The sequence below is a fragment of the Mesocricetus auratus genome, unplaced genomic scaffold, assembly GCF_017639785.1.
Source record: "Mesocricetus auratus isolate SY011 unplaced genomic scaffold, BCM_Maur_2.0 Super-Scaffold_2245, whole genome shotgun sequence".
Lineage (NCBI taxonomy): Eukaryota > Metazoa > Chordata > Mammalia > Rodentia > Cricetidae > Mesocricetus > Mesocricetus auratus.
Genome location: NW_024429180.1, coordinates 16818573 through 16844474, shown reverse-complemented (window position 1 = coordinate 16844474; position 25902 = coordinate 16818573). Strand labels below are relative to the sequence as shown.

Sequence of the window (25902 nt, the reverse complement as noted above, 5' to 3'; positions counted from 1 at the left end):
CATATGACACTACCAAATAATGAGAAATAAGAAACACAGAGTATTCTTACATGGCCTCCACTGACTGCAGCTGGAAGTATTTTCTCTCTAACAGTTGTCTCTTTGATACAATTGCTTTTGAGTCTCATGAAGAATCTGTGATTTATGTTGTTTGCACTAGAGTGGACACCAGGGATGTGGGCATCTACCTAGAGCTTGTGATGGTTATCTGCTGTAAATATGCTAACTCATTCTATAGTGAAAAATTTCTCCTTTTCCCTAGTATTCCTTTAGACTTTGTTCAAGTCTTCCACCCCCTGCTTCCCGTTTCTATTAGTCTGTGTTTCTCTTTAAATTCTGTCTTTCTCATTTTCTTTTATCAACCCTGATTCTTGCTTCTGATAAGAAGTATGCAGTACAATTTTTCTAATTCCTTGAACATCCTTTCCATCTCTATCCCTGCTCCTCTCTCCGGTAGGTCATGCTATGTAGTCCAGGCTATCTTCAAATTTGCCATCCTCCTACTTCACTTATATTAAGCACTAAGTTCACAGTTGTGAGTGGCTAGCTCTGAATCGTTTTTCCCAAACTTTCCTGTTCCTTTTCTGATTCTCTAATAGCCAATCTTGTTTCAACTTACATTTGTTCATAATTTTCTATCCTTATTTTTGTTTATATGCCAAATATAATTGCTTACTTCATTCTTTTCATGATTATTTTTCTTATTTCATAGCTACACATTTTCCTCTATCATTTTAATTTTCTGTTTCTGATAATTCTCTTTATTCAATTACTGATTTTACCTCCACTTTTATGTGTAGTACGAGACTTGCAAATATTGAAAAATTTAGTTTTACTAATTAAATAATAGCCAATTTGCTCAAAATTCTGTATACCAGCTGTGCATAAACTGAATGTATGTATTCTTACAAAAGATGACATTACCATATCAGTGCAGGGTAGTTCTTTGTGGGTATAAAGTTGTTTCAAGTGCACACATTTTTTTAACTCTATAGAAAAGCTATTGAGAAGATAAGATGAAATTCATAATGGCAAGATAAAAAAAGCTTAACGGACATATAGAGAGATGCCTGAATGATCACTGCACAAGTGTTTGGTACTTTGGTAAGTGATCAGACAACAAATTAAACATTATCCTTCCTGTGAAAGGGATTAGGAATTAGGGTTAATTATACCTTTATCAACGAATCTTTAAGGACACTGCACTCTTGATTGATTTCTTCGGTATTTGCTAGCACTACAATGGCTCATTCTGTTGGGAATTCCTTCGTTTGTGTTTGTATTCTGAACATATGAGTTAACTTTTAATTAGTGGAATTAATAATGACTGTAATAATAGCTATGATGGTTTTATTAAAAACCACACTGGATCTAGCCAATAAGTGGCTAAGCTGTTTTAGAGATAATGATAGCCTTTGATCAGTGTTTTCACATGCTGTCAACAATCCAATGGCAAATCTTAAAGAGATATTCCAGTTGTATTTGATGGAAGAATGCATGTTAAGATGTGATATAGTTACATGTCTGCATGGATTCACACTATTAGTTGTTTTCAAGCAAAAACCTAGATTTATCCATTAATATTCACTCAAATTCACCCTTAAAATATGTTTTAGAATTTTATACATCATAGGTACTGAGGAAATAGGTAAATGGAGATGAGAAGGGTAGCATCTGAAGATCAGACACTACAACGTAAGGAAAAGTGGTGAGGAAAATGGAGGGAGAGAATGGGTGCTCTGGGGGAAGATTCAGATGAGGGTGGAAACTTTCAGTAGACTTGTTTCAGAAAACCCTTCTGAAAGCACACTACCAAGGGCAAAATCTGAGGGGTGACAGAGTGACAGAAGGAAAAATAAAGCGTCCAAGGCAATAAATTACTTAAATTGAAATAATAGGGCAATTTTAGTAAAAAATAGACAATAACACATAGAACACACTGTTATATATGCCAATTGTAAATGGAAAGTCCAGCTGAGTCCCAGCTGGATTTCTCAGTTGGTCTTCCGTGTATGCTGGAATCCCAAGGAATTCATCTCCAATATATGTGCCGAAGATGAGTGCAAACAGGCAAAGAACAGGCACTTCCTTTTTTACCCTGTCCTTATGTAGGAGGAGTGACCCAGATTAAAGTTGTGTCTTCCCACCTCAAGGTCTGGATTAAAGTCATGTGTAATCTAGCCTCAAGATCTGGATCACAAGTGTGCCTTCCTCCATGCCTGAATTATAGTTCATTATAGACATCGTTAAGTTGACAACCGAGAACACTGTCACAGCAAACCTATTATTAACCGCAATGAAAATATTAGTCCCCAAGTCAGACCTTGATGAAATCATTACTTTATTCTTGCATGGGTTCCCTTCCAAGGGTGAGCGAACATGTGTGGATGGCCTTTCCCCAAGACACACAACTGCTTTTCCTGAAACATCAAAATTAACAACTAGGCAAGGTAGGCGTTTTATCGTAAGTCACAAATAGAAAGTTTGAGTGTGCCTCTTTTTGACACCTTGTAAATAAAGTGAGTGGTCTGGTTAGGGGAAAACTTCAGCTAAACATCTTAGAGATTGAGAAATTTTATGGATCAGATGATCTGAATAGCACTTTGGCGAATCCAGATTGTGTGAGAGGTGTAGCTGAGTTAGATCTTTTTTTTTAAATTTTTATTTCTTTTAGCAAATACCCTCCTTCACCATAGTCCACCATGAATACTCTGACAGATGAATACTCGGACAGTGGACTCAGCAGAAGGCCAACATGGACATGGAATAATAGCATCAAGTTTGTACTGAGCAAGGAAACAACAAACTAAGAATAATCTTCTCATAGGAAATCCTGGCCTTTTCCTTTGCCCTTTTATACACCTAACATAAATGCAAACTGAAAGGGGGGTGGGCATTTTAATTCACAGGGAGTTGTGCTATCTTTTGCCATGTGATCTTATTTGTTGGTAACTTAAGTGAAGGTCCAGGCAGTTGTGCTGTCTTTTGGTATTTGATCTTATTTATTAACACCTTAAGAAAAATTGATATCACATTCAATGTATTTATTGTATCCTCAAGATAATTATGAACATAGATGAATAGATGAGTGTGGTCATGCTGGACGAGAATACTCAAAGGAAAGGGAGTCGTCCAGGGTTGATGATACCAAGAACTGTAGACCTCCAACTTGGAACACAGAGGTGGCAAATGGTTAACCGAAATTCAAAGGAGTGTTGTGTGAAGAGGCCATTCTAAAAGGAGCTGTGACCTTCAGTCACAGATGAGCTGAGGAAAAATGCTCTGACATTTCTCCCCCGTTCCTCCTTCTGTTCTCTTGTATGACTTTCTATTAGCAATCTAGACTGCAAGGAAGAGGTCAAGGCATCATATTACCCTGCATGGAACAAAGGAGTGCAAAGATGTAAGTGAGTGTAATGACCGAGTGCATAGTGGATCTGGGGAGACAAGAATACTCTTCTGGGTATATAATCAAAGACAGGGAATAGAAACCTGAGAAAAGCATGGCTGGAGAAGGTGTTTGCATTAAGGGAATCGAGTTTTTCAAATCACTACCTAAAACTAAAAGTGTATGCCAATCTTAACAGAAAATTTTATCGCAAAGGGTGAATAAAACTATAGTTTTCTGAATGTCATTCTTAGCTTCAGTGGAAGAAATAGTGAAGATTGTTGTTTGCTTAAAATAACAGATGAGCCAAAAAATCCAGCTTCCTGCTTACAGCATAAAATATGTTATAGTGGAGATTTTAAAGATGCTGCAAAGAACACACGCTAGTGGTAAAAGGGATATCATTTGTCATTAGAGTGCTGGGCTTGATGCAATTTTGTAATTTAATTGCTGTAATTCATTAGAGTCAGTTGGCTTTCAGAAACTTGAGATGTAATATCAAAAACTATATTAGTATTTGACTGACACATTGTATTTCTAAGATCATTTTAAATATGTAAACTTAATTTTTAAAATTGCAAAAAAATGTTCAAGTTGCTACAATGCTGAACTGAATTTAACTGAGTAATTTCACAAGCCTTGTACTTTTTCATTTGTTTGTTTTTTGTTTTGTTTGTTTCTTTTTTTTGAGGCAGGGCTTCCCACTGTAAACCAGGCTGGCCTGAAACTCACTATACAGCAGTTAGACTTGTCTGGAACTTAGAGCAATCCTCCTGCTTTGGCCTCATGAGTGGCATGAGCCACTACACAGGTTGCTTCACCTTGTAGTTTTAAGGCAGTTGATCTTTTAGGTTTGAAAAGAGACAAAGAATTGTGATTTTCAAGATGATTAGCGAAGTGCCAAGGAGAGTTTTATTCTTGATTTCTTACTTAATGAAACTTTCTCTGACCCTAGGCCATCTGTTTCTAGGAATATGGAGCATTTTATTGTTGATATGGAAAACGCTTATAACATAGATGGGCTTCACATGTGACAAGGCTGGGGGCTGGCAAAGAATAATTTCCAGTAGAGACATAACTGATGACCACAGGTGTGAATCTGCTTAAATGAAGCTACTCAGAAAAACTGAAGACAATTACCGTGTACAATTACACCCTGGCTAAAACATTCCCTCCAGGAGAGAGGGTGACGATCCTGAGATACAACTCATTTTAAAAACAAGGGGGTCACATGTTTTAGAAAATAGGAAATTTGAGTATTCTCAGAGGCCTCTTTGCAGCTTTCTTGAAAGATTAATGGACTGGTAGGGAAGAGACTGACCAACTGAGTTCTGGCGCTGCCAGCAAGTTTTGCAGAGTGCTGCAAGGTCACAAAGTTCATGAGTTGTCACCTATGCTATGGCAGGACTTTCAGTGATGGACTTGCTTTCTTTCGTCTCTCCTGCCATTTTGAGACATCTGCTTCTGTATATAGCCTCTCTCTATATCTCTGTAGTGGCCACTCATTGGCTCACCAATGTGGACTTCAATGCAATCATTACATTGTCCTGCCACACACTCCCATTTTTGCATTAACAGATACATGTTGCATCTCTACAGGAAGAGCCACACAGAGATGTCATACTGGAGTTCCGCTGTGAAAGATGAGAGGAAAGCATCCTGGACTGAAGCCCACTTTCCAGGCTAGTGTCTACTGATCTTTCAATGACAGATGTTCCAACAAAGCTTTCAGATTGTCACCAAAGTCATAGCTGCAGAATGCATTACTAGGTCACTAAATAAATATCCCAAGGAGCATGGGAAATGATCCAAATGTCTTGTTTTGTAACATGACCTCATCAAGTTTTTATGAATTTCTCTCAAAGCTTGCCAATGTGATTACAGATACTGAATTTCTAAGAGTCCTTATTTGTGTCATTTGAAAATTTTCTCTTTGAAGTGTATCTTTTTCTGACACCTTTGCATATGCGTGGGTTAGTTCCTAGTTTTATATTCATGACTTGGATGAAGATTTGGCTCAGCCAAGCATCCAGCATTTATCAACACTGTACTTTGCCCATGTGTCTGTCTGTTCTCTTTTACCATATGAGTTAGTAGGTTACTTATCACGGGTTACATTTCTCCCTAAATAATGAAGAACTGAATATTTGAACAGTAGTAGTTTTTATATAATCTTAACTTGACCTCTGATAAAATGTAGGAAAGTCATTTCAAGAGGCTTACAAGAGTTCATAACACTTTTATGGTGTGGGTTTTCCTACATTGCTATGCTGTTTTAATTATCTTCATAAAATACAGGTTAATACATCAATGAGAATTTCATAACTTTTGCTGTTGAAGAAAAAGAAAAACCTTAGCTCATGTAATAAGCCTCATGATTTAGTATTCTTGGGTTGTTTCCCAACTATGGAAACCTGATATGACCTTAGGTTCTTTATGCTCAGTAAGTTATTACGCACATACTAATATAGTAGTAATACTAGGAGCAACCTAAGATATAATGTTTTTGTTAATAACTAAGAAGCTTTATCCTTTATATTATTCACCAATAATTTATATGTAATAGAGCTTAATATAAATATAAGAAATATGTAACAATAATAATCATAGAATACATGTTAATAGTTTTTCTTCATTACTCATAGGCACCATTATCTTCTCATATTATACCTAAATTGCCTCTTATTGCTTGTTTCTAGATATACAAATAAACAGTTCAGAAACATAGGAAACTTTCCTGGTGCTAAAGATTGAATCCTCAAGTTTTTTTACTTGCTAGGCAAGCTTTTTACCACTGAGCTAAACACTCATTCTCTAAATATTTTCTTTGTATTAAAACAGTACTAAAAAAAACAAAATAATGTTCTATTACTATTTTAAAGAAATAACCATATAACAGAGAGAATCACTATAACAAATTCACATAAAACCGCAGAATTTTTATAAAATAATTATGCAGTTTAAGAAGGTTACATTATTTTGTTAATTTATTATTGTATTGTGCAATGGTTTTAATTGCAAAATCTCAGGAATCCATGATCATAGATTATGAATAATCTGTCATCCATACATATGCAGTCACATTTATCTTTGAAGTCGTTGCTGTATCCTATGTCCTGTTTCAATACTGGAGGACATATTAGTGTCCAGGGAACCCAAACCTTTTACCTTCTATTCTATGTCCTTTGTAAATATTTTCTCTTTGCAAATTACATAAAATACAGTTAATTTATATTTTACCTCTGTGCAATATTAACATTAGAAATAATTATGCATGATTAAAATAAATTTGTATAGTAACATCTAGTCTACCTTACTGCAAATAATAAAAGCAAATCTTTGTTATATTTTTTCTCTTTACTAGTCTGAAAAGTGAAGCATGGTGCAGTTAATTATGCTTGCTAAAGTCATAAGGAACAATTGATGTTGTTCTGAGCCAAGTCAAATTGTCTGGTATCTGTGGTGATATTTTGTATATGATTTGACAAGTAAAACTTGCCTAAAGATCAGAGTGCAAAGCTAGCCTCCCTAGCTAGCTACAGAGGTCAGGAAGTGGTGGTACACACCTTTAACCCCAGCACTTGGGATACAGAGGCAAATGGATCTCTGCTAGTTCAAGGCCACTCTGAGCTACACAAATTGATCAGTTAAGAGAAAGAGAGCTCACTCAAAGGTGATCTCAGAACTTTGGATCCCCTGCCTTTAATTCCAGCACTAGAGAGGAATATAAGGTGAGAGGGAGACAGGAACTCATTTGGAGTCTGTGGTTTGGTGGAGAGCAGTGTAAACTGAGGAGCAGTGCAGTCTCAAGATGCAACCTGAGGACAGAATCTCCCCTTCAGTCTGAACCCTGGTTGAGGTAAGAACTCTCTAGTGACTGGCTGCTTTGCTTCTCTGATCTTCAGCTTTGACCCCAATATCTGTCTCTGGGTTTTTATTATTCATGCTGCAGATATCAGAATTGGCAGTCTGAGAATGCAATATAACATTATACACATATGTACTAATACTATTTTGCAGATATTTTTAACAGACAAAATGTCTGGAACACCAAGTCTCAAAATATACACAGATTATACAAGGGAAGGACTTTCATTGCTTACAGGAAATAGAGATGCCCTTTGTTTCAGATGCCCAGTCCAGGAATCCTGGAAGGTACTGTATGAGTACTACAGCAAGATACTGGTTTTGAAATAAAGTATAATATTTGCTGCACTGATGCTATTGTCAGTAGTGGAAAGATGTAGCTCTGCCCACATTAGCAGGAATTCCCTTCAGGGACCCACACAATGTTAAAGCAGAACATTCTGGGTGAGCCAAAATGAAACATAGCTAGGGTTTATTAAAACAGATTAAAAAACACAGACTAAGAAGGGGAGTTAACAGAAATAACGGTGTTTATGGGAAGAAAATAGAACATTAAGGCTTAGTACAGATTTATCAAGGGAAGATCATACATCATTATCTTTATAATAGCCATATATATCACTTTGGTGGGTTTTGATGTTATTTTCAAAGGTTTGAATTTGAGTTCAAAGACAAGGTGGCTTGTCTGCATTTATTCTGTTTCAGGAAGTCAACATACAGCATGAGTCAAAAGGTCTGACTTTTTCTGAGGACTTCAGGAAAAAAATTACTCTCTTCTTAGTAAGAATTACTGCATTCTTAGGCTCAAAATAAGTGATCTATGCCATCACAGCAAATATCTCTATCCTTTACTACCTCATTGCTCTTTGGCAAAAATAAAAGTCCAAGGACATATATTTTGTTAGTGAATTATTTCAATAAGTTAAAGAATTAATATCATTCTTTCTCAGCTTGCGTTCCAATGTTGAAGAGGAGATGGCACTTCCAAACACGTAAATTGAGTTGAGCTCAAAATTACATTGATTCTAATGCCAGACAAAATTTCTACAAGAAAATATAAATCATAATGATTATAGATGCGAAAATTCTCAAGAAAAACAGCAAACAAATTCTAGCATCATGTTAAATAGATTATATACTTTAAGAAAGTAGGATTTATGTAAAAATGCAAAAGAAATTCAATGCCCTCTGAATCAACTAAGCTGTTCTCATATGGGCTCTCAGAGCCTAAAGTAGCAATCCTGGGGCCTGTAAGTGTCTGCGTGAGTGTTATGACTGTAAGCTTGCTGTTTTGTGGGACTCTTAACAGAGGGAGTGGGTGTGTCTCTGACTCTTTTGTCTAGTCTTGGGACTCTTTTCCTCTTAATGGGTTGCCCTTTCCCATCTTGATGTAAAAGCTTTTACCTTCTTTTTGTATTTTGTTTTCAAATGTTTGTTTGTTGTCTGTTCTGGAGGCCTGTTCTTTTTTGAAGGGAAATGGAGGTGGAGTGATCTGGGGGAGCTGGGAGGTGGAGAGGAACTTGGAGGAGTGGAGGGAGGGGAAAGGGTGGTTAGGACTCACTGTATGAGAGAAGAATCTCTTTTCTTAAAAGTCAATCAGTGTGTGATTTAATCACTGTTCTAATGCTATGAATAGACATCACAGTCAAGGCAACTCTGCAAAGATAAACATTTAGTTGGTACCTTCCTTACAGACTCAGGGACTTAGTACATATTATCACCGTGACAGGCAGCACTGTAGGATGTAGCAAGCTGGCAGGCAGTTGCGGTGCTAGAGAAGTAGCTAAGAGCTACAACCTGATCCATAGGCACACACAGAGAGAGACACAGATAAAGAGAGAGACAGAGAGACATAGAGACAGAGAGACATAGAGACAGACAGACGGACACACACAGACACACAGATTGAGAGAGAGAGACAGAGAGAGACAGAGAGAGACAGAGAGAGAGAGAGAGAGAGAGAGAGAGAGAGAGAGAGAGAGAGAGAGAGAAGAGAACTTAGCATGGGCTTTGGAACTCTGAAGTCCACAGCAATGACACACTTTCACCTACAAGACTACACCTGTTCCAAAAAAGCCAACCCTGGCCAATCCTTCTCAAATAGTGCCATTCTGTGATGACTACCAACTCAAATATATGAGACTATAGGGGCCATTTTCAATCAAACCACAACAGTATGGTATATCCCAAGTACCAAATTAAAAGCAAATATTAGCTCATTTGATACAGAAAATTCATTTGAAATCCAGTGCCATTTCATGGTGAAAACAGAACAAAATAGGTATAGATTTATATAAATACCAGATTTAAAGTTGTGTTTGGTGATAAAAGAATGATTGATTTTCCCCAAGAGTAGGAAGAAAATAAGGATTTCTGCTTTGTTGCTAACCCAGCTGAGAATACCTACAAAGAATAAAAAGATGAGTGGCATTCAAGTTGAAAAAAAAAGAAAGTGAATTTGTAGGCGTTAAGTGACATGGTTTTACATGGAGAAGAGCCAGAAAATCTCTAAAGAACAATTTAGATAATATACAAATTAAGCAAAATGTAGAATCAAGGTTAATACTGAATTCAATTTATTCATAAGGAACAACAAACAGCTAAAAGAACACCAGGGAAATAATTCCATTTGAAATCCCATCAAAGATAATAAATATATAGGAATACATTTAAGAACTTACTAGACTTTTATACTGAGATTTTCAGATAAATATTGAAAGAAATTAAGGGCAAATCAAAGAAGAGATTTGGTGACTACATATTAGAAGATGTGCTGACCTGATGACAGCATTCATTCTTCTGACTCAATAGACTGAACAATCTCTACTCATTAAAACAGCATTTTACTAGTATAGAATGCAGGTGTGTGTGTGTGTGTGTGTGTGTGTGTGTGTGTGAGAGAGAGAGAGAGAGAGAGAGAGAGAGAGAGAGAGAGAGAGAGAGAGGGACTATTCTATTCTTTAGAAGCTGTGAATAAACATCGATTCATACTATATAGGAAAACCAATGACACTACTGATTTTCAGCTTGGTGAGCCAATGGGTGTAGTTGGTGTTACTTCCTGGAAATGTAGGTAAGAGTTACACTAGAGATCAGAACTAACTGAAGACAAATTTGTCACCTAAAGCCCGTTCCAACATGGGTGACATTTAGCAAAAGATGGAAGCCTGGAATGCACTCCACAGCAGGCAACTCAACAAATTGGAGAATGTCTTTCCTGCATGTGGGCTGAGCTTTTTAAACAGGATGAGAAATACTGTAATAGAGGGAGTCATAGTTTTGAAGAGAGATCTGGCACCAGTGTGACCTCTAGCCATCTAAAGGGATAACACCAACTGGCAAGCTAAGCAATAGTGGAGAGACTACCTTAAATGCCCATTCCTGATAATGAACTTGACGTCTACCTTATATGCCATCCTAGAACCTTCATCCAGTGACTGATGGACGCAGAGGCAAACATCTACAATTAAACACTGAATTGAGTCTATGGAACACAGTGACAGAGAGAGAGGAGCCATGAGCAAATTGGCAAAGAATGGGCCTGCGAAACCAGCAGAGACAGCTGATCTGAACAAGGGGGAATCTCTTGGACCACAGCCCGACAGCTGTGAGGCCAGCATGGGACTGATCCAGAACCCCTGAGTGTGAGAATCAGTGAGGAGGCCTGGGCAACCTATGGGGCCCTGGGCAGTAGATCAGTATTTATCCCTGGCAAACAAATGGACTTCGAGTGTCCATTAACAGAAAGAGGGATGCTCTCTCAGTTTGGACTCTTAGAGGAGTTCCTGGACCCTGCCCTGAGCGAAATGACACACTTTGGATATCCCAATGTAGAGGGAAGTGGGGATAGGGTAGGAGGCTGGGGGGGATGGTGGGGGGAGGGAGAAGAGAGGAGGGAGAGGGAAATGAGATTGACATGTGAAGCAAGCTGTTTAAAATTAAAGTAATAAAAAATTAAGAAAAAAAGGAGTTGACTGCTATTGAAATCTATTTGACTTTAATGCTTCTGCCAGCTTACATGGCACGTCGCAAAAAAAAAAAATAAAAAATAAAGATGGCCTGACTGGTTTATGCTTCCAGATGCCTTGGCTCATCTAAGAACCATCTAGGTAGCTCAGTTTGTCACTGAGTGCTTTAAGCAATTCTTGCTGCTTATATGTGCTTGGAAATGGAAGAATCCCATTAAATTTGATCAGTTTCAGGAACTTCCTAGTGTTTTTTGAGTTGTTTACTTCCTGAACTTGACTAGTATACCATGAAGGATGGATGTTTACCCTCCCTTTAGACTGTCCTATTGTTTTATCTCCTATAAACACCCTGGATCTTAATTAGCTTTTACCCACAAGATGGAAGATTCTAAGCATGATAGAAATAGATACACATCAGAGGGACAGTTAGGGAAGGAGAGAAGAGACAGAGAGTGAGAGAAAGAGACAGATAGACAGAGACACAGCAGAGACAGAGAAAGAAAAAGTGAGTTCTGAAACAAAATAGAGCTTAGAGTATAGAAATAAGCAGAAACTTTGCTTTATTTTTAGAAATATCATAAGCAAATATACTTTTGTCAATTGCATTTTAACATGATGCTTTGATCATTTAATATTTTCATCTATTTAGCAATAGGGTGTCAAATGTGAAAACAAATTGATATGAAAACAGCTTTTTTATAACATTTAATTATGGTAGCTTCCTAACACATCTATATATGTCTAAGCATACATGTATATTTGCAGGCACACATGTATACATAGCCCAGTGTTCTCCTCATTCAGATTAATAATTATCAGTTTATGGCTGGTCTTTTTTCACTCCAGCCCTGACATCTATTTCTCATTATTTCTATGACAAACACAATACTAAAACAATATTACTCACATGTCATGTTCTCACAATACTGTGCAAGCTTCACCTTTACCTAGTATTAGAACAGATTCACCACCCCAACAAAACCTGCTTCCCTATAAGGCAGTGGCTCCCAACTTCCATATATTTGCAAAGTTTATACATATTTCCAATAATTAAAAGCAACTTGTATACAATGATCATGAGCATTAGGAGATTTAGTCAACAGACAGACTAGCCAGACAAAATATAAGGCAACATGTTTTTTAAAATTTATTTTTATTTAAATTAGAAATAAGCTTGCTTCACATGTTAATCACAGCTCCCTCTTCCTTCCCTCATAACCACTCTCCAGGGAGGGTGAGGTCCTTCATGGGGAATCTCCAAAGTCTGTCATATCATCCCGAGTAGGGCCTAGGCCCTCTCCCATGTGTCCAGACTGAGAGAGCATCCCTCTATGTGGAATGGGCTCCCAAAGTCCATTTGAATGCCAGGGATAAATGCTGATCTATTACCCTATGCCCCAATGATTGCTGAGGCCTTCTCACTGGCATCCACATTCTGGGGCTGTGGAACAGTCCCATGCTTGCCTCTCAGCCATGGGACTGGATCTCCTGAGTGGACTGGGAGCATGGGGGGAGGGGATAGAGAGCTGGGGTAAAGTGAGGGGTAGAAGAGGAGAGGAGAGGAGGACACGGGGGAGCGGGAAGGTTGAGTCCGTGGAAGAAAAGAAGAGAGCAGGATGAGAGATATCATAATAGAGGGAGTCATTATAGGTTTGAGAAGAGATCTGGCACTAGTGAGATTTCCAGAGATCTACAAGGATGACACCAACTGGCAATCTAAGCAATAGTGGAAAGACCGCCTTAAATGTCCTTCCCCAATAATGAGATTGATTAATACCTTGTATGCCATCCTAGAGCCTTCATCCAGTGGCTGATGGAAGCAGAGGCAGACACCCAAGGCTAAACACTGAACTGAATTCCTTGAAACCAGTTACAGAGAGGGAGGAGTGAGGAGCAAAGGGGTCAAGACCAGGCTGGTGAAACCCACAGAAATGGTAACATTAAAAACATTAAAATTTTAATGTTAAAATTACATTTTTTCATTAAACATACAATTTATTTTCAGCCTGAAATAAATTTTAAAAATGATTTATAAAAGCCAGTACTTCATAACTATCATCAGTATCTCTAAACTTTCCCCCAGTTTTTCTTGTTCATTAAAATATGAAGTATTGGTTATCATTATTTGGTTAAAAGAAATACTTTCTTAACGGGACTAATGATTATGAGTCTGCTGTTATTACTTTGTTTAGATAAAAGAGTTTAATAATTAAGCATTTAATGTATAATACCATAATTAAAATACTATATTAGAAATAAGAGGAATAGCTTATATTTTCAGATATATCTCTAGCCATACTTCAGTTACTTAACCCTCTTATATTAATACCCAGATTTCATCACACTTTTAATTAAAATATATCTGCATTCAGTTTCTCCTTAATTGGTTTTCCTCTTCCTTAAGTCTGCCTTTTATCTAACAGCAAGATGTTAACAATAGTTTCTTTTTTGTCTTGTATTTAAGCCATTTCATTTCAACTTATTTGATATCGCTCAATACGATTAAACTTCTTAAAACATGACTTTCATATTTCTTTCCCCTGTTTTTAGATGTGGAATGAGCCCTTGTGTCCCCTCTAGTCAAGTCCATGTTAAATTTTAGGGTTTCACATTTTCAAACAATTATTTTTTCCCACGTAGCCTATATGTTTCCTTCTTCTCTGTGACTTGTTTCCACTCTAGGACAGCTAGTTAAGCACTGGATAGAGCAAAGCACGTGGCATACTCCACGACAGCCTTAGGGGGCAAGACAGGAGGCACTTGGAAGAGACTGGTTGTTCTTCAGTCAGCAGAATTTTAAATAAATTTGGATTTTAAGACTTGTTGGTTCACAAGTCAGTTCCAGGTCCCGCTCCCATTCCCTCCCCTCCTCCTATGCCATCCCCCCAACCCCCCCGCATTATCCCCTCATTCCCCCAGGGAGGGTGAGGCCCTCCATGGGGGTGTCCATAGTCTGTCATTTCATATAGGGCAGGGCCTAGACCCTTCCCCAAGAGTTCAGGGTGAGAGTGCACCTCACATTGTTCTATGGGAGTCCAAAGTCCGTGTGTATACTTGGGATGGGTACTGATCTGCTGCCCAAGGCTCAATAGGTTCCCTAGGCCTCCTCATTGACACCCAAATTCAGGGGGTATTGATCAGTCCTATGCTGGATTCCCAGGCTGATGCCTGGGATTCAAGAGTTAACTTTTGTCTGGTCAGCTGGTTCTGGGGGGTTAAACCAGCCCAGTCTTAATCCCTTTGATCATTAGTCCTCCCTCTCTGTTACTGGCTTTCTTGAGTTCAGCTCAGTACTTAACCGGCCACTAAATGAAGTTTCTGTTTCCCAGACTCTCTGGCCATAGGATTGTAGGCTGGCACTCCCCAGATCTATGTCTAAAATCCATATATGAGAGAGTACATGCCATGTTTCTCTTTTTGTGACTGGGTTACTTCACTCAGGATGGTTTCTTCTAGTGTCATCCATTTGCCTGCGAATCTCATGATTCCATTATTTTTTTCTGCTGAATAGTACTCCATTGTGTAGATGTACCACATTTTCTCTATCCACTCTTCGGGTGAGGGACATCTAGGTTGCTTCCAAGTTCTGGCTATTACAAATAAAGCTGCTATGAACATAGTGGAACAGACATCTTTGTTGTATGAATGGGCATCTTTTGGATATATGCCTAAGAGTGGAGTTGCTGGGTCATGTGGTAGGTTTATTCCCATTTTTCTGAGGAATCTCCATACTGATTTCCAAAGTGGCTGAACCAGTTGGCACTCCCACCAGCAATGGAGGAGTGTTCCCCTTTCACCACATCCTCTCCAGCATAAATTGTCATTGGTGTTTTTGATTTTAGCCATTCTGACAGGAGTGAGATGGTATCTGAGAGTTGTTTTGATTTGCATTTCCCGGATGGCTAAGGATGTGGAGCACTTTCTCAAGTGCCTCTCAGCCATTTTAGACTCCTCTATTGAAAACTCTCTATTTAGTTCTGCAGCCCACTTTTTAATTGGGTCCTTTGCTGTTTTGGAGACTTGCTTCTTGAGTTCTTTGTAAATTTTGGAGATCAACCCTCTGTCAGATGTGGGATTAGTGAATATTTTTTCCCATTCTATGGGCTGCCTTTTTGTCTTGCTGACTGTGTCCTTTCCCTTACAGAAGCTTCTCAGTTTCAGTAGGTCCCATTTATTAATTGTTGGTCTCACTGTCTGTGCTACTGGTGTTATGTTCAGGAAGCTGTCTCCTGTACCAATTCATTCAAGGGTACCACCCACTTTCTCTTCTAAGAGGTTCAGTGTGGCTGGATTTATGTTGAGGTCTTTGATCCATTTGGACTTAACCTCGTTTCTTATCTAAATTTAAACTGGAAAAAAAAGAAAGTTATTTGAATGCATGTTAAACATTAATGTAATTTTTGAAAGGTTATATCTGATTTTTTTTTACCAAAATAAGTCTGGAGAAAAAAAGAGAAGGAGAATATCATCATAGATGAATTAACATACCCAATTATTTTATAACTTGTAGTAACATTGATTCCATTCTTAGAATCCTTCACATGATCACAATAATCAGAAAGGTACATGAAAGTTATAAGAAATGAAAAATCTAAGCATTCAGTATCATTCCTTCTTTACAAAAATATTCACATCAAAATTATGTTCATGAAAATAAAATACAGTAATAAGATAGGAAGATCTACAAAAGGAAGATAAAATAATTAGATATTTGGCACTGCAAGTGATAACTTCTCACAGATAATGCATTAGTCTTGAGGCTAAGAATTAATTCAGTGAAGTTTAAAACAGTATTTAACTCCATATAATTAAATATAAAAAAATTGTACGTTTTCACAAAAGAGGCAAATGAGAGAAAGCCTACAAAAAAGATATAAAAAAAAGACTTGTTGGGGGCACCAAGTGAGTCACATACACAGAAATCAGATTCTACATTTATTACAAAGAACTGACAATTTGTTATTCTTCTTCTCTGTAAATTACAAAAGGGCACAATAGTTTCTGTGTGCTAAATTCATGGGAAGGATATGGTGAAGTCATTCTGTGTGTAGACCAAAGAACCCTATTGATATCAAAACAGCAATCTCTTAATTTCAAAGTGAAAAACCAGCTTCATGTGACTATTCTTTGAGGCAGTGAATACAGGTCATTATTTTTTTTCATTTGTTAACGCTAACCATATTCTGACTGATAACAGAGATTGGAGTAGTAATCTTACCAAAATAAAATTGTATTCTAAATTCATTTATCATATACTCTTTAGAAAACCTGATTAGTAATTAGTTCTCAAGTATAAATGATGCATTGAAATAAAAACACTGTTCTAGAGGTTAGCAAAAACACTTAAATGTTGAGCATTGTGCAATAGTAGTCAAAGTACTTTTAGAATGACATTACTTCAGGTCACAGCTGATTTTTCATTTTTCTCAAGTCAAGGTAATTTTAAATTTTTCTCTGCATCACCCTTTCATGTTCACAGTGAAACAGCAGAAATGAAATTGAATTGGAAAAATAATTTAGAGTTAGAGAAGATTGGGCTTTAAGATACGTAGAAAAAATCAAGTAATATCAAAAGCCATTAAGAAACTGGAGGCTAATATTCTTTCCATTTTAATATGGAAAACATCCAACAAACCAAGGTTAATCTCAACATCTGCACATGTCCACATCCTACTTTGAATATCCTGTAGAAAGTTGTCATTGTAGTCATATATTCTGAGTTAACTCTAGTCTAAGACGCTTGAGTTAATCACAGATTTGAACACTGTACATTATTGACAGCAGTTCATGAATCTCTCATTATTCTATTTGTGTTTTCATGGGTTTGATTCTTTTCTTTCTATTCTCATGGTTTTGTGCAAGTCATTGTGTTTTCACACTGTCATTAAAAACTATCATTATTCTCCATGCATACATTAAATTTTTCTATATGGTATTATTTTGTATATTGCATTGTCTTTTAATTATAGTTTTGGATCCCGCAGCCTTGCTATGTGTATGTTACATGATAGATCATGACATCCATCTACTACTTCCTACATGCCCACCTCTTCAGGGTAGATATTCAGATTCCAGCATTCCCTACTAACAAAACTGACATATACTGTCAGCCAATCATGCCTTCCACATGATTCAATGAACTCTGCTGTTTTCTTTCCTTCCCATGCAGTATCTTATTTCAGTTGGTCTCGATTCGATATTTTACATTTGTTACTTGAACTTCTGACTTTTATGAAACAAATAGTATATTTCAGTGTTTTTTAAACAATCCTGTTACATAGGATCTATTGAATACTCCTGTTAAGGAAGAGAGATGGGTAGACAGGTAGATGGTACTTGGAAAGAAAGATGGCTAGAAATAGAGATAGTTATAGATAGAATGCTGAAGCCATTGTTATTTATTTTTGCCATCATGGAGCATGCTTTTGTACTCCAATCTTTCAGAAAGTGGAGGCAGGAGGACAGTGAAGTTGAGATATTTAGCAAGTTCCAGATCAACCTGACTGATTTATACAGTCCCTGACAAAACAAACCAATCATCATCATCACCACCACCATCAACAAAACCACACAAAGATTATATTTGCCGAAACTCCTACCATGTCATTTCGTTTGTTCTTTTTGGTAATTCAAATCAAACATCTTGAATTCTTTCAAAGACAAATGAATTTTGTTTCAGAAATGCAACCATTTCATACAACAAATGTCTTTATAACATCTGTAATATACAACTTAATTCTGTTTAGGTGAGAGAATGGTCATTGCTACACTTCACTCGTATTGAGAAGATCATTGTACTTATTGCTGCTAAGAAAGAAATTAAGAAAAGTAAAACCTGTTACTGTGCTCAAAATGAATAGAATCACAAGAGATTTTACCTCACTGGTGTAAAAGGTAGCCTATAGAAAAGTCTTGCTAAACCTCCATTTTTTCCCTTTAAATCTACTGAAGCTGCTCTCCAGATTTTTTCTCTCATTGTATTCGTCTTATTTTTTTTGTATTTTCAGTGTTAAAACTGACCTACATTCAAAATTACTTTTATCAGCAAAGTACTTTTTTGAAACAATTCATGTATAATTATGAATAATGATGTTTGTGCATGTATGTCCGCATTAATGTACAAACATTCATTTGAAAGGTCTACTGTGATTGAACAGGGATAGAGGCCAGCCAGTTAATATCAGTATGGCTGACTACTTCCTCCTCCCTCTCCTTAGAGTTAGCTGAGAAACTTATTCAGGATACTGGCATCTGGGAAAATGTTCTAAATGTTTGCAAACTTTGTGATGAATGTCTACATGGTGTAGAGAATAATAATTTACTTCACTTTTTAGGTATATTCCAGTATTATTTAAGGCCCAAAGCATCAAGTTAAATAAGGAGTGTAAGGAGGCCGTTCTGTTTATTTTCTTGAAACTGCAACTATGCAGCAAACAATCTCTCCAGTTTATGCTAACAGAACTGACTTTATGAGCAGTGCTTTAGCAGACTTCTGTCTGTGTATACTGCTCGTTGTTATTGTCAAGGATCAATAGCAGGCATTTTATTACAGTAACGGCACACAAAGTTCCACGTGCTCCATACGAATATCACCTACCACTTCAGTTTTAACAGTAAATACTGTGTGTCAACACCATGGATACCCCTTGTTCTTACTGTGCAGAAGCCAACATAGCCTCTTGTGTGTGTGGTTTTTCTCACTTTCTCTACTAAAGATGTCCTCCACATCATTTTTACCCTTTCCCTCCACAAACAACTGTTTTATAAATGTTCTACAAATATCTGTTCCAAAGCTGGCCCTTGGCTCATAACCCAAAACCAACACCTGAATTTAATGAACTGCTTCATGTGTGGCTATTGCTTTTGTAGATGACTTTCAGATCTTCTATTTGAATGTGGTAGTTTTTTAAACTTTTAGCATTTTGGATCCTATCCTATCATTACACCAAATGGACAGCTCACGGATTCAGTATTCAGGGAGAAATATGTAGCATTATTCGCATCATTGCATAAATGCCCTAGAATGATTTTTGCCTAGGTAGAATGTCCGTCCTTACCTAATAATTTTAATAGATGTAATAATGTATACGTCTGAGATGTACCAAAGCACAGCAGTGTTAATTCTTTTTTTATTCCTTAGCTTAAGTCACAGATGACTGGCAAACTGCATATCCTTCCCTCATCAGTGTGAAGGTCATGACACAATGAGCCAGTAGATGGCAGTAGCGACTAGCAAGAACTGAAATTGAACTTTCCCTAGGTCATTGCACAATAATTATATTATCCCCAAAATTCCTCAGTAATAGATGGCAAAGAATTCACTTAACTACAATAAATCTTTTTCCATTTGAATATTAAAGTGATCAGGTAAACCTGATTGCAACAAGCTCATAATAACATCTTATTTTTTGGTTGTGAGCCTAGCCTTTAATGGCTTAGCTGCCTCTCCATCCCCATAATAATACTTGGAGATGATTTTCACACATTGGGTTGAAATTTATACTTTCAGTGTATCGATACCTTTGTCTCTATTTTTACAATTATTCAGTTCAAGTATAATATTAAAACTTTTAATAAAGCAGTTCACATAAAATAATAAATTAATAAATGCACTCAGATTTATAAAAAAAGAAATAGAGCCATCCTGTTCTATATAACTACTTAATGTTGCATACTACCGAACTATACTCTTTTTCAATTTTTATTCATTTATTTTCATTTTATTTAAGGTTTTTTCCACTTCATTTTGGTCTTAATGGGCCAGGCTTTGTTGGACCCACTATCCCCCTTCCCCTACTCCTCCCTCCCTCCCACCTTGCCCTGCTGAACTATGTCCTTAAAAGCACCCAGCAGACTTTGCATCGCACAAGGACAAGGATGTTATTGAGCTTTTGTTTATTCATTCATTTATTTTGGTTATTTGCTCAGACAATAACAGAGAGGATTCTCTGGTAGATCTTTATGCTTCAGTCATGACAGCAGAACAGTTCATGTTGTAATTCTTCTCTCTTGATTAGACTGCATCTGTGGATAAAAATGATCCCCAGAGATTAAATGCTAAAGATTATGGAGATTGTACTAAGCATCATTAAGGACCAGGTTTCATTCAACAGTGTTACTTACTAAAGTAACACTGCTACATTTTTAGAATACTCAAAGAAACAACAGAGATTTTGATTAAGAGTTTGAATTGAGTAGAGAGGAGCTGGTCAGAAGGGAATCGGGGTGTGTGGTGATGGTTGAGGTCATGCTTCACTGGCTCAGTTTCTCAATCTACTGAAGACAGCTGACTGTATAGTAAAGAATAGTTCCTATGTTTAATAATTTCACCTTTCAGTAAAGTACAAAAACTCATAACACTTGCATGAAAGGATGTCTGGACTAGACACAAGCGATCGAGTATAGAAAATAAAAGGGCGACTGTGAAAGTATAGTCACTTGCACAGCTCAAACAATTCTGGGAGTCTGTTTCTTAATGAGAATAAATTGAATTGAGGAAAGCTCCAAGTGTATCCACTGGAGTAAATGAAGGTTCTAAATTCTGTAGAAAGCCACTGGAGTGTGTCACACAAGCATCCAAAGAAAACAGGTGGTGATTTCAGATTTCCCAGGTGAGGATTACAATCAGGCTGCAATTGTGGGTCTCTGCAGTGTGAGAGCAAATATGGATTGTTCTTTGGAGTCGTGCTCTGCTGGTGTTCTGTTTGCTGCAGACACTGCCTTTTCAAGCGATGTCTCCTTTACAGGCAGATAAATTCATCCCTTTTCCAAGGACATTTGTAATTGTCACAGACTTTGCTGTTTTATTGAACTGGGGTGAATCATCTGTTTAACTAAATGGCAAGAAAACAGTCTTGCGTTTCTTCCCTCTTCAACTGGCTGTAGCTCTCTGCTATGCTTTATGAAATGGCCCCTGCTAATCAAAGCCAACGCTGCATAATGGACTTTTGTGGAAGCTGAATTGTATTTAGTCCAAGTACAAAGCCTGCTAGCAGCCTGGGATTTAATCTTTTGCTATTTGTTTTTCCTTATCAAGTGATTGACAGGAAGAGGCAGGCACAATCCATTTTTTTTCTGATTAATACAGTGCCATGCACTTTGATTTCCTCCTCGCAAAGGTTACAAAGACTCAGTAATCCCACCAGAAATAAAGAAGAAGGAGAAAAATGTGTTTTGTTTTGTGAAGATATTTAAGTCTGTGGGGTGTGGAGGAAGAAAGCTGGAGGCTGATGTCAGAGGCCAGAAACAAGCTGCAAACCCCAACTGATTTGCCCGAGGCAGGCGTTTTCCTACCAGAAATCATTCTAGGAGCTACTTTCCCTTGCCACCCATCTTACCAGGGCAATATTTTTGAATCAGCCTTTTCTGTTGTAGTTGGCAGCATTTTCTGTTTGTCTTGGCAATGAGGTGATATGTACCTTAAAATGAATGTCATCGTCATTGTGAAATTTAATGAAATACAGCAATTCTTATGATTTTTGCATTTCATCATAGGAAAAATGAACTTCTCAGCTCTTAATGTACAAGCTGTGGTAGGCACAGGTGGCCTATTTGATACATAAGAGAAATTCACTAGTTATTGGTCATGTCCTTGTACCTGTTTTCAACTCGAGGAAGCACTGCCAAGCTTATACAAAAATAAATCAGCACAAGAAGGGATTGTTTTCTTTTTCCACAAATGAAACCAAGCTTTCCTGAATTTATCAGGAGTAGATGTCAAAACTACATATTTTTTCTTTAAGTGTTTTCTAATATATAGATGGTGCAAACTGTACTTAATTGGCTTGGTAAGGAAGAGGGGATAACTCTGGGTGAATATAACTAAAACATATTGTGCAGAATTCTCAAAAAATTAGAAAAATACTTCTGAGAGAAGATATGAGAATGCTTAAAACAAGGTTATTTCTTTAACATGCTACTTTACTTATCATATGTAAGTAATGCTACTGATTTTAGTGTTACCATAGAAACCATTCCAGTCAGACAGTTATCATTAGATACATTTTGGTACACATACCATAGTAGGAAGTTAAATCGTTACTATACCTCCCTAATGCATTCAAAGAGAGTTCTTTGAATCCTATTCATTATTCTGACACTGACTCTTTTGGCTAAGCAATTTGACAGTCTATATGATAGGATTAAAGTAAGAGGTGACATAGTTAGTGTGGGTTTGATATGAGTGTGAAGAGCTAAACGGTGTTTTTCAATCCAACAATGCTTTACATTACCGATGTATTAGCCTGGCTAAGGATTAGAGGTTGAATAAGGCCGTTGAAATGTACACAGGGCTTTGACGTTGACATAGGGAGCCTGGGTCTTCCTTATTGTGGTATACTTGCAGTATGAACTTCCAAAGTTTCTTAAACCTTTGCTCAAGTCTCACTTGTGCTCAACCCTCCAAAACAATTAACCACTTGAAAGAGGTGAGTGAATAAGTGTAATGTGGGTTATGCATGAATAAAGCCAGCACCATTTCGACAGAGGATTGTTTTATCTTATGAATTTTAAATAACAACAACTGTATACAACAAGAACGTGAATTTTAGATTAAACGCTGTATTTTAATATACAGAAGTAGGTGTATAAATAATTTTAATTTTCTGTTAATTAATACCCTACAGTTGTATTAATAATGAGGCAGTTAGTAATTATTTTTTAGTCAAATATATGTAGTTATTAAGAATAATTTTTCCTCAATTCTGTGCCAGCTAAATGTTATTCTTAATTCTCAATAAAAATCCAAGTTCACTTACAGTTTCTACCAATTTTAGTTACCTGACAGTTTCTGGTTAGGAAACATATTTTTCTTTTGTGTTTTTGAGATACAGTCCTGTTTTGTAGTCATAGATGAGCTACAGTTCTCTGTCCTCAGCTCCTGAATGCTTACAGCTGGACAACACAAGCTTATTGGTGATTTCTGTTTTTTTCCCCTGTTGGTCTGACTTGTTTTGTCCTTCCATGGATTAATTTAAGAGAATGATGATGGAGAAAATAAAATAGGTACAATTGACCTACAGAAACCTACAATTAACCTCTAAGACCTACACTTGTGTGTGTGTGTGTGTGTGTGTGTGTGTGTGTGTGTGTGTGTGTGTTCGCACGTGCGGACATACAGACATGTCATCTACATATTAGAGAAAACCAGGTCTACACATTAGAGGAAGCCAGGGGATTCTGATGAAAAGAATATAACTTAAACATCTTTACAGGTTTAGCGGACACGATTTAGTTCAGGTAAAGAAAAATAAGTACAATTTGTTCCCAATCTTGATACTGATTGTGATTGGCAAGATTAAAAAAATGAATACTGCATCTTAGGTTGATTATCACCCATGCAGGGTGAGAAAATTGCGAGGAAATAACTATGTTGGTCCCAGAGATTCAATCATTGAAGAGAGTACAGGACTCTCAGAATGATCTAATAATCACAGGTGCTTTCATAGCAGTCTTAAAACAGTGAGTGTATTAGTTCCAATAATGCTTGAAATCTATCATGAAGTTACCAGTTGCTTGTCAAAAAGAGTTTGGTCATATATCTAGGACATAGCTTTGTGGTTTCTTTGGTAGATACATATAATAGAAAACTCTTTCACTAACGTGCAAGATTGTTCCACTACTGCTTTAGACAGATTACGGAAAAATTTGGCTATCGGAGAATGAATAAAAATAGGATACATACATATACCTGCATACGCATATGCAATACAGTTTAATCCAACAACTTTATGACCTCTATAACTACACTTTTCCACTGCTTCCAGGTGACTGGAGCCTGTCACTACCGACGTCCTTGCTTTCCAGAAGTTTTCACGAGTTCAGACCGCATTCAGAGTGTTATCGTTAAGTAAGTACGATGAAGAACTCTGAAGGCCAATGACAGCACTCCCAAACAAAGGACAGCCTTGAATAGCTAAACACTCAAAAATCTTAGCACGGTGCAATAGAGTACAAAAGACCTCATCACATCACTCACTTGTTCAGCAAAAGTGGTGGGCTACAGCACAGAACCCTTCTTTGCCTTCCTTCACCCACAAATAGTTTTAATAATCCACTTGGCCTCCCCATCTCCTGGTACGGGTGCTTATTGCACATCTCCCCACCATCGACAGGCTGGTAGGACTAGCTCTTGGTACTCAGCCTCGCTTACTGCTGCACTCTAGCGCGTGGTGACTGGTACTAAGATTTAGACAAGCCCTATAGCCCTTGCCTTTCCGTTAGCCAGTTTGGGCTATGGAAGGACTCTGGGATCGGTGAACAGTTTTCACCACCAGTATTCTTTTCTAAAATCAAGGATCAAATGCTGTATTTTCTGGCAAGATAGCACCCCACCCCTAGATCAAGTTTAATCTGGTTTTACCTGTTTTAAAGTATAACCAGTTTTGTGTGTGTGTGTGTGTGTGTGTGTGTGTGTGTGTGTGTGAGAGAGAGAGAGAGAGAGAGAGAGAGAGCTGTTCCTCATGATGTAAAACCTAGAAAATCACTAGTATAGCATTTGTATTTCTGTCACTTTTCCCCCATGAGATCCTGCTTGTCATTATCTTGTCTCATTTGCCTTGGAGTGGCCTGGAAGGACCCCCTTTGTCTACTTACTTTCTCTCATCTCCTTCCAAATTCTTTAGTACCTTATGGACTAAATTTATGTGCTCCTCTATGTCATCAAGTAGGACCAAAGCCATTCCTACATCAGAAAGAGAATAGTGTGACTCAGGAAAGTCACAGAAGCTCACTAACAGTGTGCTAGTCCCTCTAAATGAACGTGTTTGTTTTTTCATTCTCCCTGCACAGTCTCCTTTCCACCCCAGTAAAGTGTGCAATTAATGCTTCTTCAGTAATGTTTTTTTCTTCTATGCTTTCTTATCATGGAACATCATGGAAACCTCAGTCTATAATAACCAAGTGCCCCTAGTGACCCTTTTGATGCAGTTTATAGGGGATTGATTTCCCTTACATTTCCTCAGGCTATGAAGCTATTATGTCAAGACAGGATAAGTAGTATATTGACAGGGTTTTAGATTTCATATCATTCAAACTACTCCCATTTATACCTATTTTCTACAGTTTCATAAGCCATACTCTGACAGTCTTATTGCTTATTGAAAAATCTTTCCCCATTCAAGCAGTCTGTATGGTAAATATTCCCTGACTCTCACAGTTGCTTGGGTTGGGCCAGTGCTAAGGATCTCATCTTCATGTTACCTTGCGGGTTTCCCCTTGTTTTCTATTAAAGTTCAAACCTGATACGTGTCTTCTATTACCTTTATTTGTGTGTTCTTTTTCCAAATTATTAGCCTTCCTACAGGTTCTAAGTTTTGGGACCCCACAAAAGACAATTTAACATAGATCTAAATTTTAGTCTTTTCATTTTAGCAGTAAAAAAATGCCAAGCTGGCACCTTTAATACATTCTCTCTTTCATCTGATTTATCCTAAAATAAGTGAATGTGATGGACCCTAGCCACATTTCTCTTTCCCATTGTAATTCCTCCCTTACGCAAGCAAGTTACCAAATGAACAGCCATCTCAGCCTCAGTTACATATTAATACATGAAATGGTGGCACAGAATTTCTGAGGTGGGCAGCTTATATTACACTCATGAGTGCTTCTCCCAGGCACTGCCCAACTTGCTATGTTCTTTCAAGTATTTTTAGGGGTCTCTGAATTTAAGTAGTGGATACA

At 37.4% G+C, this 25902-nt stretch overlaps 1 long non-coding RNA gene across 1 annotated transcript in view; it reads left to right on the top strand.

The window, feature by feature from the left end:
• LOC110340897 overlaps positions 1 to 5195 on the top strand; it is a 132627-nt gene extending 127432 nt beyond the window's left edge. The window contains exon 6 of the long non-coding RNA XR_005878165.1: positions 4988 to 5195. This is a non-coding gene — a long non-coding RNA (uncharacterized LOC110340897). The remainder of the gene's footprint in view (positions 1 to 4987) is intronic.
• Positions 5196 to 25902: the final 20707 nt, after the last annotated feature.